Source organism: Dendrobates tinctorius, unplaced genomic scaffold (genome assembly GCF_039654945.1).
Source record: "Dendrobates tinctorius isolate UK_male_01 unplaced genomic scaffold, ASM3965494v1 ptg000073l, whole genome shotgun sequence".
NCBI classification, from domain to species: domain Eukaryota; kingdom Metazoa; phylum Chordata; class Amphibia; order Anura; family Dendrobatidae; genus Dendrobates; species Dendrobates tinctorius.
In genome coordinates, this window is record NW_027361741.1 from 27,795,901 (window position 1) to 27,806,775 (window position 10,875).

Sequence of the window (10,875 nt, forward strand, 5' to 3'; positions counted from 1 at the left end):
GCTAAAGATAGGGTACGCAGGCTGCATGCAGCGGCGTGCGCCCATAGGCGGAGCTGACCGGAGGGGGCGGAGCTTCACGGTGAGCGTCCGCTGCACCGCCAAACGCTAATGTGAAACTAGCCTAACATAACAAACACACACACCACCACCATACAGGACTTCTCACCAAAAAATACACGCCCCCTGCGAGGCAGGAAAATGTTCACCATTATAACTGCCTTTTTTCATTGGAGTCATGTCCTCTCCAGAAGCTGCCACCCCAAGAAAAGGAATAGTATAGCATGAAATTATTATCAAAATAGAGTATTAGATTTAAAGGATTTGTACTGTGTTCAATCTTCAGGAGAATATGGCACCCTGCTTGCCAGCACATGGTGGGCTCCTGATAATTAACCGTGTGGACTAAGTGGCATCATCGTGCTACTGGTCTGAAGTGTGTGTTATTCTATGCTGTAAGCTGCAACATTAGAGGCGTGCATGGGACATTAAAGGTAGCCAGATCAGCGTTCAGACCAGCTTCAGAATGATTACAAGCTCTATAGCAGTGTTTTCAAGAGCAAGCTCCTTGCCTAGGAGACTGACTACTGCTGATAGATTTTTAGAGGTGGTTGGTTACCTGGACAATGAACAGTAAACTATAAAATTAAAAATCCCTCTGTTCTTGAGAACAGAGAGGATTTTTGTTATGGTAAATATTTATACTTTGCTTTAATTATCATTCAGACAATTTATATATCTTTGACAATTTTAATATTTTTAAATTAGCTTGATAAGTGTTATTCATAAAAGCGATAATGCAGGGCGGTGTATCTGATATAGATGCGTCTTTGTGTCAAGTTTTGTTACAGAAGGCATAGGAAACTGGACAGTAGTTTCAAGGAGAGGAGAATCCATAAATTACAAGTTTGTTATTTCAAATTATAATACTTTCTTTCCCCAATTAAAATATCTTCTTTAGGTAATGTAAAGCTATAACCCTTTTCATATCTTTGTAGCTGTGATAAAAACTTGTGACTGGGAATCTGAGACCAGACAAGCCCGTACAAAGACATCGGTTGTGTGCCCTTGTCTGTGATTGATCGACTCTCTAATTAATCAAAACTGGCAAACGTGAACCGAATTCTTGCCCCGGGTGCCAGAAAGCCTAGATACACCTCTGGGTTCAGACACTGCAGGTCAAGAGATAGGTACTGGTTCTGACATTGCAGGTTTAGAGATAGGTGCTGGTACAGACACAGCGACTTTAGGGAAACATCCAGATTTTAGATACAAACAGGTTTAGGGATAGGTCCTAATTAAGACTAGATCAGGCATAGGTACAGGTCTGGGCATACAGTATACAATAACAAAGTCCATAAAAGTCAGGGAGGGTGGACGGGAGTTTAAAGAATTCTTCAATGTGTACATTGAACGTATTAATGACATTAATCACCAGACGTCCTTACTAGAGTTGAGCGACTTTTCCTTTTTTCGGGTCGAGTCGGGTTTCATGAAACCCGACTTTCTCAAAAGTCGGATCGAACGAAATCGGACGATTATCGTGAAAAGTCGAAGGCCGACTGAAACACGAAACCCAATGCAAGTCAATGGGTAAGCAAAGTCGGCAGGGAGTGGAGGACATTAAACACATCTACAGGGCCCATTTGAATGGCAAAAACATCAATTTTTATTACTGAAGCTTGTCAACCTTAATTTACTTCATAATAATAGTTACGTACTGAAAACTGGGGGTTATTTGGCTAAAGTTGTGGAGGGGTAGGGCTGGCTCCAGGTTTTCATGTGCCCTGGGCCAAAGAGCGCCCCTTTAACACATACCACAACTCATTATGCTCCGATACGGTAGAGAAATAACGGTATAGTACAATGAAAAATACTTCACTTTTTACATCTCATGACGGATATCGATTTTAAATTCTCCAATAGCTCCAAAAACAGACAGTATATTACTCCATACAGTATTATGGGCACCGCATAGTGCGCTATACAGAGTAATGAGGCCCATATATTTCTCCATACAAAATCATTGGTCCCATATAATGTTTGAAACAGTATATGATGAGCTCCACATAATGCTACAGTATATGTTGGTCCCCATGGATGAAGCTCCATTGTCTTATGGGCCCAAATAATGCTCCATATATAATGGGCCCTATTTCTAATGCTCCAGTGTATAATGGGCCCTGTAAATGCTGCTCCAGTGTATGATGTCCACCTTTGGAATGCTCCAGTGTATGGTGGACCCCATATATCATTCTCCAGAGTATAGTGCTCCCCAAAAATTGCTGTCCCAACATTGAAAACAATTAAATAAGTCTCCTCGCTAGGGAATCCCTGTACTAGTCTGGACTCCTCGTCGTCCCCATCGTCCATCTCACTGCACTTGGCTGTTTAGGCAGTGGGCATACAGACGTGATGTCATTGCGCTCTCTGATCAGAATATCACTGTCAGGACACGCGGAAGACGTCATGGCGGTGGAGCAGGGAGAGGTAAGTATTTCAACGTTGCAAGTGCTGTGATCCGGAGCAAGCAGGGGGGGCCCACTCGTTGGCGATGGCACTGGCACAGTACGGCGGCGTGTCTGACGGCAGGTGGGCCCTCCCACCGGCAGAGACACTTTTGCGTACTATGAGGGGCCCTGTGCCAGTGCCATCGCCCATGAGTATGCGCCCCACCTGCTCAAGGAACCTGCACTTTCATCTGCACCTTCCTGTTTGTCACCTTGTAAGGTGGTATAGTATGCGGGAAGGGGCACCTTAGTTTCATCAGGGTCAGATTCTGGCTCAGTACACTGCGAGGACAATGTAGTGCTCTGAGTGAATGTACCAGCAGATAAATCTAGCAGTGGCTGTGCATCAGTGCACTCCATGTCAGATTCATCTTGGACTGGGGAATTCATGATTTGACTTGATAACCCAGGCATGGTATGAGAAAAGAGCTCCATGGAGTAATCTGTAGTGTGGCCTGCCGCATCCTTCACTTTTGGTAGGGGTGAAGGACACAAGTAAAGTTGTTGTTCCTGACCAGGAGCCAGTTCTTTTATTTTTTTGAAACTTCAGAAGAGGAGGCGATAGAGCTGGAGGCTGTGTCAGCAATGTAAGCCAAAACTTGTTCCTGAAGCTCCGGCTTTAAAAGCGGTTTACCTACTCCCAGAAAAGGGAGCCTACGAGGCCTTGTGGAGCCAGACAATGACGCCGGCTCACCACCTCCTGCCTTAGGTGCTATTGTGCTTTTGCCACAACCAGCAGAAGCACCACCATCAGGACCAGCTGGCAACCCCTGCCCACTTCCACGGCCTCTTCCACCATAGGTACCCAAAATAACAACAGCTATATGGTACTGTAAAACAAGGTAAAGGGTCTATAGAGTATTGGTGAGAATTTGAATCTCACTGTAGATTGGAGGACGCTGAACTATTGTCTCAGGGCCAGGACAGATTACACCGCAATGTGACAGGCAGAAATTGCCTAGTGTATGACTAACTACAAGGTGTATATAGAATTGGGCAGAATTGGAATCTCCCTATAGTGTAGGTCTGTAAGAACGGACAAACTCTTCGACTTTTTCTTACAGAGTCACACAAGTAGAAGGCTTCAATTTGGCCGTGATAACAGCCGTTACACGGTACTGAGAGAGGAGCGTGCACGTACACCGCTGTACGGTGTATGTAAAATTGTCAAGCTCCGTGTTTTTGTATACGGGCTGACACGCTGTCTCTCTCTAGTTTTGAATGTAATCAAACAGCAAATACTAAACTGTTTGAAAAACGTACAAAACTATAAGGTGTAGGTCTGTAAGAACGGACAAACTCCTTGACTTTTCCTTACAGAGTCACACAAGTTGATAGCTTCAATTTGGCCGTGATAACAGCCGGTACACGGTACTGTGTGAGGAGCGTACACCGCTGTACGGTGTGTGAAAAAATGAACGCTCGGTAACTCACCAGGACAAAACAATAAAATTTGGATTGCTTTGGAAAAAGCAGTTTGCTCAGCAGTGTGAAAACAGCAATGCAGCTATCAGGGAGCCTTAAAAGGCAGACTAATAACCAACAGAGCTGATGCACCGAAATATAGCCTCCTCTTGCACTGCACAGTAACTGGTGTGTTGTACAGGCAAAATCGCTAGCAGCAGAAGTAGTTTTTGGTATCTTCTTCCCTGCCTAACGCTCTCCCTACAGAATCAGCAGCAGCAGCAGCTCTCCCTAGTCTGAGATCAGCATAAGTAACATGACAGTCGGCGTGCACGCCCTTTTATACCCCCTGTGACGCCACACAAAGCAAGCCAATCACTTGCATGCCGTTCACAAACATGGTGGTAACCGTTGCCTATGTCATCACGATGCCCACAGTGTCCGTTCTTCCTGATTCCTGATTGACTGAATAAGGGCGCAAAAGCATATTTTGAAACGCGACTTCGGCGCGATGGTCGCCAACCTCGTAGCCGACCTCACGCTAAGGTCGGGTTTCGTTTCATGAAACCCGACTTTGGCAAAAGTCGGCGACTTTTGAATTTTTTCGACCCGTTTCGCTCAACTCTAGTCCTTACCCGTGTGTGGCAAGAACTTCACTATTGTTTGGATGTTTGTAGGGCAACAAATGGAGCCCACATCGAATTGCACTGAATAGGTATGAAACTGGGAGAAGTGTTTTTATTTGGAGCAGATTTCACATTTCTATCGCTTTTTTGTTGCTTTCCAGTGACTGGTCAAAAGTGCACCATTACTTTATGGACACACTATATATATAATTTTGGTCCACTCCAAGGAGGAGTGGACCAAAATTCCTCCTGACAGCATCAACTACAAAAAACGTCTGACTACTGTGCTTGCCAACAAGGGTTTTGCCCCCAAGTATTAAGTCTTGTTTGCCAGAGGGGGTTCAAATGCTTATTTCAGACTGCAAAATGAAATTATATTTATATAATTTGTGCAATGTGATTTTCTGTATTTTATTTTTGATATTCTATCTCTCAGTTAAAATTAACCTACCCTTAAAATTATAGACTGTTCATGTCTTTGTCAGTGGGCAAACTTACAATATTAGCAAGGGATATACTGTGTAATGTATATATATATATATATATATGTGTGTTTATTATATATACAGCTCTGGTAAAAATTAAGAGACCACTGCACAGTGTTATGAAAATCAGCTTCTCTACATGTCTGACAGCCATTCCATTCCAGTGTCAGTTGAATTCCAACCAGAGTACACCTCATTCTACTTAATGTGCTTCTGATTAGGTGATCACGTGAACCAAATTTTATATAACGAAGGAAAGTATAAAAAACCCTGCTGTGGTGTTCACAATCCTCTTGCAATAGGACAAGCTTGATGGCAAAATAAGTGCTAGTAATATCCCAGAAGTAATAGGAATGAAAAAATAACTTTTAACCATGCCAGAGGAGTTGAAGAAAAGAAAAGTCTTGAGTGAGGAAAAGAATGGCTCAATTCTGGCTTTACTAGCAGAGCGATGCAGTGAGGGTCATGTTGCAACCATCCTTAAAATTTATAAGATGGCAGTCCATTACAACAAGGTCAAGCAGCACACATTGAGGACATCGAAGCTACAGACTGGCAGAGGGCAAAAACGACTCCACTGACCGGGATGACTGTCATCTTATTCGAATGTGAGCAACCGCAGGATGACATCAAGTGACCTACAAAAGGAATGGCAACTGGGGTGAAGTGCACAGCAAGAATAGTTCGTAACAGGCTCGTAAAGACAGGGCTCAAGTCATGTAAAGCTAGAAAAAAAGCCTTTCATCAATGAGAAGTTGGCCAAAGACCATGAGGATTGGACCATAGAGGACTGGAGTAAGGTAATCTTCTCTTATGAGTCTAATTTTCAGCTTTGCCCAACACCTAATGGTTAGATGGAGACCTGAAGAGGCGTACAAGCCACAGTGTCTTGCACCCACTGTGAAATTTGGTGGAGGATCGGTGATGATCTGGGGATGCTTCAGCAAGGCTGGAATTAGGCAGGTTAATCTTATGCCAAGGACATATGAATCAAGCCACAGACAAGGTTATCCTGGAAAAACAGTTGCTTCCTTCTCAGGCAATGTTCCCCAACTCTGAGGACTGTTTTTTCCAGCAGGCCAACACGCCATGCGACACAGCTAGGTCAATCAATGTGGGGATGAAGGACCATCACATCAAATCCCTGTCATGGCCAACCCAATCTCCAGACCTGAACCCCATTGAAAACCTCTGGAATGTAATCAAGAGGAATATGGATAGTCACAAGCCATCAAACAAAGAACTGCTTACATTTTTGTACTAGGAGTGGTGGCATAAGGTCACCCAAAAGCAGTATGAAAGACTGGTGGAAAGCATGCCAAGACGCATGAAAGCTGTGATTCAAAATCATGGTTATTTCACAAATTATTGATTTCTGAACTCTTCCTGAGTTAAAACATTAGTATTGTTGTTTCTAAATGATTAATGAACTTGTTTTCTTAGCATTATTTGAGGTCTACAAGCACTGCATTTTTTGTTATTTTGACCATTTCTCATTTTCTGAAAATAAATACAAAATTTAGTGCTTGGAAAATCGGAGACATGTTGTCAGTAGTTATATAGAATAAAAGCGCAATTTACATTTTACTCAAAAATCTAATATATAAAGCTCAATGTGGGTGTGTATGTATGTATGTATGTCCGGGATTGGCATCCGCACCGTCGCAGCTACAGCCAATAAAATTTGACACAGTCACACGTCTGGACCCCGAGAGCGTCATAGGCTATGTTGTAAGGCGAAATTTTAACCCCGCGCGTTCCAATTCATCAAACAATTTTACCCCTATCTACATAATGGGGAAAAAGTATATGTACAGTTGTGGCCAAAAGTGTTGACACCCCTGCAATTTTGTAAGATAATACTCAGTTTCTTCCTGAAAATGATTGCAATCACAAATTCTTTGGTATTATTATCTTCATTTATTTTGTCTTAAGTGAAAAAATACAAAAGAGAATGAAGCAAAAAGCAAAACATTGATCATTTCACACAAAACTCCAAAAATGGGCCAGACAAAAGTATTGTCACCCTCAGCCTAATACTTGGTTGCACAACCTTTAGCCAAAATAACTGCGACCAACCGCTTCCGGTAACCATCAATGAGTTTCTTACAATGCTCTGCTGGAATTTTAGACCATTCTTCTTTGGCAAACTGCTCCAGGTCCCTGATATTAGAAGGGTGCCTTCTCCAAACTGCCATTTTTAGATCTCTTCACAGGTGTTCTATGGGATTCAGGTCTGGACTCATTGCTGGCCACCTTAGAAGTCTCCAGTGCTTTCTCTCAAACCATTTTCTAGTGCTTTTTGAAGTGTGTTTTGGGTCATTGTCCTGCTGGAAGACCCATGACCTCTGAGGGAGACCCAGCTTTCTCACACTGGGCCCTACATTATGCTGCAAAATTTGTTGGTAGTCTTCAGACTTCATAATGCCATGCACACGGTCAAGCAGTCCAGTGCCAGAGGCAGCAAAGCAACCCCAAAACATCAGGGAACCTCCGCCATGTTTGACTGTAGGGACAGTGTTTTTTTCTTTGAATGCCTCTTTTTTTTTTTGATGCCTTTGCCCAAAAAGCTCTACTTTTGTCTCATCTGACCAGAGAACATTCTTCCAAAACATTTTAGGCTTTTTCAGGTAAGTTTTGGCAAACTCCAGCCTGGCTTTTTTATGTCTCGGGGTAAGAAGTCTGGTCTTCCTGGGTCTCCTACCATACAGTCCCTTTTCATTCAGACGCCGACGGATAGTATGGGTTGACACTGTTGTACCCTCGGACTGCAGGGCAGCTTGAACTTGTTTGGATGTTAGTCGAGGTTCTTTATCCAACATCCGCACAATCTTGCATTGAAATCTCTTGTCAATTTTTCTTTTCCGTCCACATCTAGGGAGGTTAGCCACAGTGCCATGGGCCTTAAACTTAGTGATGACACTGCGCACGGTAGACACAGGAACATTCAGGTCTTTGGAGATGGAATTGTAGCCTTGAGATTGCTCATGCTTCCTCACAATTTGGTTTCTCAAGTCCTCAGACAGTTCTTTGGCCTTCTTTCTTTTCTCCATGCTCAATGTGGTACACACAAGGACACAGGACAGAGGTTGAGTCAACTTTAATCCATGTCAACTGGCTGCAAGTGTGATTTAGTTATTGCGAACACCTGTTAGGTGCCACAGGTAAGTTACAGGTGCTGTTAATTACACAAATTAGAGAAGCATCACATGATTTTTCGAACAGTGCCAATATTTTCGCCCACCCTCTTTTTTATGTTTGGTGTGGAATTATATCCAATTTGGCTTTAGGACAATTCTTTTTGTGTTTTTTCATTTAAGACAAATTAAATGAAGGTAATAATACCAAAGAATTTGTGTTTGCAATCATTTTCAGGAAGAAACTGAGTATTATCTGACAAAATTGCAGGGGTGTCAATACTTTTGGCCACAACTGTATGTATTGGCATCTGCACCGTCGTAGCTACAGTCACAAAATTTTGCATAGTCACACGTCTGGACCCCGAGAGTGTCATAGGCTATGTTGTGAGGTGAAATTTTAACCCTGCGCGTTCCAGTTCACCAAACAATTTTACCCTATCTACATAATGGGGCAAAAGTGTATGTATGTATTGGCATCTGCACCGTTGTAGCTACAGCCACAAAATTTTGCAGTCACAAGTCTGGACCCCGAGAGGGTCATAGGCTATGTTGTGAGGCGAAATTTTAACCCTGCGCGTTCCAATTCACCAAACAATTTTACCCTATCTACATAATGGGGAAAAAGTGAAAGGAAAAGTGTTGGAGGCAAATTGACAGCTGCCAGATGTGAACAAGGAGGACTTAAAGAATGAGAGCGATGGCGCCAAAGAGTATATACCGTACTGTTGCTAAGGTAGGGCCCTGACATGGGATACTCACCACACACGGGAATATGACCACACACACAAAATGCGCCACACACTACAACGTGCTTCAACTCATATACCACCCTCAGCACACATAAAAGTCGAAACACAAAACTCGCCACGCTGTTCCAGAGCTGTTTAAAAGATGAAAAATGAGCTGTGATTGGTTGCTATCAGCAACAGTTTTCTTTGTAGACAGTTGTGGTAACTGAGGCCTATTATTCTTATCATTTCTATGGTGTTATCATCCTTCTGTAAAGCTGGAAATAACACAATTTATTATCGTGCCAACACAGACTGCAGGGGGAGCCCAGTATCACACAGGAGAGGATTAGATACACAGCTCAGCAGTCAGTATCACACAGGATAGGATTAGAAACACAGCTCAGCAGTCAGTATCACACAGGATAGGAATAGATACACAGCTCAGCAGTCAGTATCACACAGGATAGGGTTAGATACACGGCTCAGCAGTCAGTATCACACAGGAGAGGATTAGATACGCAGCTCAGCACACAGTATCACACAGGATAGGAATAGATACGCAGCTCAGCAGTCGGTATCACACAGGATAGGATTAGATACACGGCTCAGCAGTCAGTATCACACAGGATAGGATTAGACACACGGCTCAGCAGTCAGTATCACACAGGATAGGATTAGTTGCACAGTTTTTATGTGCAATATAATCATAATTTGTTATAACTAACCACAGTTGGTTACTATGCCCAGGCAATGCCGGGCTCTTCAGCTAGTATACCTATAAAGAGAAAAATCAGACAATCTGAAAACTTTGCAGTGGTCTCTTAATTTTTGCCAGAGCTATATATATATATATATATATATATATATATATATATATATATAGTGTGTGTGTATGCCTAATGTTTGTCATGATTTAATAAACATGTATGACATTTTATTTGTGGACTATTATCTCCATGTTCTTGATAGTTTATTTGTATTTATAAGTCAGTAGAATAGAGGAAAGGGTGGCACTCTAGAATTCCTTAAAAAATCTTTATTTTCACTTCTTTATTTGCACTTTAAATGGATTGTGTCAGAGAAAGGATCCACCAGATTAATAGAACATGCCTGAGAACCCAAAGGTTCTTCACTTTGCGGGACTTGAGAGAGTTCACTTGCACAAGGCCCCATTGGTTAATGATAAAATAGACATGTCTATATTTGTTATAAATGTATGTGAATTTATTTGATGTCTTTGTAATTAATGTTACTGCACGTGGGAGGAGAGGTGTGCTCTCTACACAAGGGGTTGTCCTCCCATGCTAAACCGTACTTGAAGCGTCGGTTGGATGTGAAACGACCACTACCCAATGTTTTAATGATGAAAATAAAGAACCGTTTTTAAGGATCTCCAGAGTGCCACACTTTCTTCTATTTTCCTGACTTCCAAAAGACTTGCCAATTTCTAGCTGGAGCACCTGTTTACCTTGGCGCCTGCAAGCTGCAAACCATCCCATGAAGCTGCAATAAGGTACGCAAGACTGAATGGTGCCCACTGTTTTCTCTTCAACCTGGATTATTTGTTTTTATATTCACTCCACAATTTTACTGATTTAAGACCTTCTCCTCCACAGTGATAGCAGTTTTTTTTATTACATTTTCAAGCATAGGATGAGGATTTTGAAGCAGATTGTCAGTGTGGATAAATCTACTCAAAAAATCTGCAAACGAATATGCCGCATATTAACATGACTTATAGCTATGTATATTTTCTGTATATTGCGTTGTTGTGGATGAGGAAAGCAGAGAGAAGCTGTTCAGTGTGAGAATCTGTGGATCAAGCACTGCTCAGCAATCACCATTGCTATGGTAACAGTACAACAAACCCAGAGTCCTAGCACTCCCGCCTGTAACCTCTGATTGGCTGTGTCCTCTGTTCTCCAGCTCTTATTGGTCATTGGGTTTGTCAGCCAGAAAAAAAAGTAACCTAGCAAGTTTAT